At 28.7% G+C, this 5,000-nt stretch overlaps 1 long non-coding RNA gene across 2 annotated transcripts in view; it reads right to left on the bottom strand.

Annotated features, from left to right (window-relative positions):
• Positions 1 to 2,095: 2,095 nt before the first annotated feature.
• Positions 2,096 to 5,000, bottom strand: part of LOC146872718 (uncharacterized) — a 15,128-nt gene continuing 12,223 nt past the window's right edge. For both annotated transcript variants that reach the window (XR_014982641.1, XR_014982642.1), the window contains one exon: positions 2,096 to 2,890. This is a non-coding gene — a long non-coding RNA (uncharacterized LOC146872718). The remainder of the gene's footprint in view (positions 2,891 to 5,000) is intronic.

Here is a 5,000-nt window from a genome sequence, read left to right as displayed (position 1 = left end):
GTGTGTATGTAGTCGTATATATAGCAAACATATGTAAATACATATTATATCATATTTACATAATATAAATATGTAAGTACGTGTAAAAGTCTATCATTCCGTCCTATTCCCCTCCTACTGTATGTAAGTGTGTGTGTATGTGCGTACGTGTGTGCGTGTTCGTGTGTGTATGTACGTGTGTGTGTGTGTGTGTTTGTATTTGAACGATTCTATTGTGACACACGTTGCGTCAGTTTAACACTTTGGCCTTGGCGTTCGTTTCAAGTGAAGGAATTAGAAGACTGAATTCTATTTAACTGATATCGTTAATATCAGGAACTATTAAGACGATTCATCACGTTTCCTTTATTTACATATGTATTAATGTATAAGAAATTATAGAAAATTAATCGGATTAATTAATTACAATTGAAATAATTAATTCCATGATATATTTATTGTTAGTTAAAAAGAACAAAGAAAAAAAAGAAATAATAATAATAATAATAATAATAATAATAATAAAGAGAATTATAATCAGATTTTATTCAATGAAGATTAATTGATGGCTATTTCTCTCTCTCTCTCTCTCTCTCTCTCTCTCTCTCTTTCTCTTTCTTTTTATTTTATTACTCCTAACAAAATTATTAATTATTCAATTGTTATTTAATTTATAATCCACAAATAATCAATGTAATATAATCAATAAATACTATGTACAGTAATATTCATAGATTGATATATTCAGTGATTTACCTGAATTTAAGAGAACTATATATAATATATATATATATATATACGCGTACACATATATTTATATGTATATATGTATATGTATATAGTAACATTCTCGGTGACTATCGTTTGTATTATTTCTAATGAATTTTCAGGGTACCGAGAGGGATGAGTTTCAAAAGGTATCGGAGTTCACGTAAAAGCGATACTCTGTAGTTCAGCGAAAGGCGTTTTGATGAAAAACTCCAAACGTGGTTCGGGATACACACAAACCAACGAGAGAGAGAGAGAGAGAGAGAGAGAGAGAGAGAGAGAGAGAGAAATAGAAATAGAAAGAGATAGAGATAGAAATAGAAATAGAGAGAGAGAGAGACAGAGATAGAAATAGAAGAGATAGAGATAGAAATAGAAATAGAGAGAGAGAGAGAGAGAGAGAGAGAGAGAGAGAGAGATATGGAAATAGTGGAATTGCTGGGGTGGAGTGGGGGGTGGGGAACTAGTTCACTTGAATGTGGGAGGACAATTCATGGCGAACTTTAAAAAATTTCGTAGCTGCTATTCATTCATCTATAAAAGTACATCTGCGTTTGAAGAAACTAGTAATAGTTTCGTATTAGATATCGCGGCCCGTTCAACGCAACCATGTATTAAAATTCTCTATTTCTATCTCTCTATCTTTATTTATCTCTCTCTCTCTCTCTCTCTCTCTCTCTCTCTCTCTCTCTCTCTCTCGCATACACACTAGAGAGACACATAACATATATATACATATATATGTACAGTTACGGAATGTCTATTATTTTAATACCTTCGGAGTCACGGCGAGTAATGCAAAAAAATATACATATATATATATATATATATATATATATATATATATATATGTATATACATATGCAAGTCTATCCTGGAAATCTAATGATAACGGGATGGATACGTCGGATAAAAAAAGAGAAGAGAAGAGAAGAGAAGAGAAGAGAATAGAAGAGATCGGGGGATGGGTCGGAGTGGGACGGAAGGGAGTTTGGAGGAAAAATGAGAAACAAGAATGAAGGACGTTCGTTCGATATTTCTTTTCTCCTTTTTATATTTTTTTATTTTTTTCTTTTTTTTCTTTTTTTTTTTCTTTTTTATTTTTCATTTTTCTTTCTTACCTTTCTTTCCCTCTTATAAAGAATACGTGTCACGAAAGTAATGAAAAAAAGAAAAAAAAAAAAGAAAAAAAAAAAAAGAAACAAAATAAAAAAGAAAAAAAAGAAGAAAACAAAATAAAAAAGAAAAAAAAAAGAAACAACAAAAGGTGAAAGATTTCCAAAGAGAAAATGTATAAAAACGAAAGAGAAGTAGAGAAAAAAGAAAAAAACAAAAGAAATGACACAAAAGCAAAGTGAGAAAGAATATTAACATGAATTAAATAATGCGACGATAAAATAAAATCTTATATATATATCAATTATTAAACAATCGAAGACTATTTACACGTTACAGATATTTTCTATAGCTTTCTAAGAAATAGAAATCGTAATTTCTATATTCTGTATCTCTTTCTCTCTTTCTCTCTCTATCTATCTATCTCTATCTCTTTCTTTCTCTCTTTCCTTTTTTATCCAATCCAGATTTAAAGTAGGATTTAGCATAAACGATATTTCCGTCCACGCGGAAATTCAAAGTCGAGAGGAGAAAACGTGGGCCGCGTTTTGTAAGAACGTCGAAACGAAACGTGAGACTATCTTCCCCTACCATTATCACGGGAATCACTACTATTTACTATTACTAGTACTACTACTATCGCTAATCCACACTATCACCATTCCATCTTCCTCCTCCTCCTCCTCCTCCTCCACCTCCACCAATTCCTCCTTCTCTTCCTTCTCCTTCTCTTCCTTCATCACCTTCTCCTGACGCAATAGAAAGTAGAGCCACAAGGTTGTTTTCCAGCGAGCTCGTTTATTCCTCGCGTAAGGAAGACGCAATACGCTCATTGTTCGTGATCTTACATCGAAGGAGAGACGTCTATTAGGCTATTAAATAGACTATTGCGTCTAAAATTCTTTCTCCCACTTCTATCTCTTCCTTTCTCTCTTCCTCCCTCTACCAATATCTCTCTCCCTCTCTCTTTTTCTCTCTTTCTCTATCTCTCTCGAACTATGTTTATGTCGATTGCATTGTATTAAATCTGTTATAAAAAGAAAAATAAAAGTAAAATTTACATAAATGTTTCAATATGTATAACGTATAAATTTCAAGAATCAAATGGAAAAATATTTTAATCGATCGAAGCTACGATAATAATATTAATGATAATGATGATGATAATAATGATAATAATAATAATAATAATAATAATAATAATAATAATAATAATAATAATAATAATAATAATAATAATAATAATAATAATAATAATAATAATGATAATAAAAAGGAACACAATTTCTGACAATGCGTATATAAATAAGTACGTCCTTCTGTTTTATTTACTTATTTATTTATTTATTTATTTATCCTTTATTTCGACTTATAAGAAATTTTTTTTATAGGAATAATGTTCTTCTTTTCTTTTTTTTTTTTTTTTTTTCTTTTTTTTCTTTCTCTTCCTTTCTTCGAAACTCGATGAAAACGAAATAATTCAAGTTGAAGTTCGACGGCAATAGACCGAGGAACGTCTGGACTGTACATACATATGTATTGCATGTATCTATATGTATATATGCAGATACAACATGCATTGATGGTCGCCTAGGTAAGACGTCTGCAGAGCATGTATTTAAAAGCGAGGAGGTCATTTCGAATGTATCTTATGAATGTAGTAAACGAGATTAAGATTTGTACAAAATCATAAAATAACTCTATAACAAAGTCAAATGGGATATATAGATTCCTTTTTTTCCTTTTCTTTTTCTTTTTTTTTTTTCTTTCTTCTTTTTTTCCCCCTTTCTTAGTTTAGATATATAGAAATAAATTATTTCCCACTTCTTCTGAAACACACACACACACACACATATATATATATATAATTGTTATATTTTTAATCGATCGAATTTTTTATCTGTATATTAGTATATTTTATTTAAATTAAAATATATTATATCATATTATATGGCATATATTATATATTAAATAAAAGAAAATATTTATGTAAATGCAGTTATATAGATATGTAGGAATATACTCGGATGTATACGCACAAATATGTACGTGTATGTATATATATATATATATATATATATATATAAACACTCATAAGTGATTTAGTAATATATAGATATATATATATATATATATATATATATATATATATATTACATATATGATATATACGGAGAGCGAGACACAAAGGCAAGCGGCGAGTATCGATCGTATAGGTGCATTCTCCTCGTTGCATCGTAATCGCGTAGGCGTTGCATTGTTTCCGAGTAACATAAACATTATGTCATCGTTGCATAACTGCGCCAGCTAGATATAGAGACACAGAGAAGAAATGTATATATAAATATATACACATATATATATATATATATATATATATATATCATATTGTAATCCTCTCTTGTAATACATATATATATATATATGTATATGTATATATATAATAATAAAATGTATATCCATTTTTAATGGCAAATGCATATGTATATTAATTCATAAAAATTAATTATCAATAATACATTTAATAATCTATCATTTAATTAATGCGCATTAATATTGTATTATAATGTAATATACATTGAGAATTTAAATAATATATTTTATTTTACAATATATATATATATATATATATATATATATTAAATGATATATTATCTCTTCTTAAGTATAATCCATTTGTTATATAGAACAAACTGATAATTTCATATTTTCGTTCGTATAAAATGGAAAAACGAAAAAAAAAAAGAGAAAAAAAGAAAAAAAAAGAAAAGGAAAAGAAAAGAAAAAGAAAAAAAGGAAAAAAAGTCGATAATTAAAAAGAAAGAAAGAAAAAAGGGGGAAAGTAGGAAAAAAAAAGAGGAGAAAAAGAGAAGATAAAAACATAAAAAGATAAAAAGATAAAAAGAGGAATTTGAAAAGTCGAAAAGATTGTAAAAGAGACATCGTTTTAACGTTTTTTCATCGTTATTTTCTTTCTCTTCCAGTTGGATGAGTTGAAATCGCCCTCGACGAGAAACTCTCATGGACACCTTCGAATCTGGGACGAGCACGTTTTATCGTGCTTCAAAAGAGATAGCATGCTCTAATCGCAATATTAACCCGGTTATTATATACTCCTGCGTTTCGATATTTCGTAA

Source organism: Vespa mandarinia, chromosome 10, assembly GCF_050613455.1.
Source record: "Vespa mandarinia isolate Hongniang chromosome 10, ASM5061345v1, whole genome shotgun sequence".
NCBI lineage: Eukaryota > Metazoa > Arthropoda > Insecta > Hymenoptera > Vespidae > Vespa > Vespa mandarinia.
This window is presented reverse-complemented; position numbering and strand designations above follow the sequence as displayed.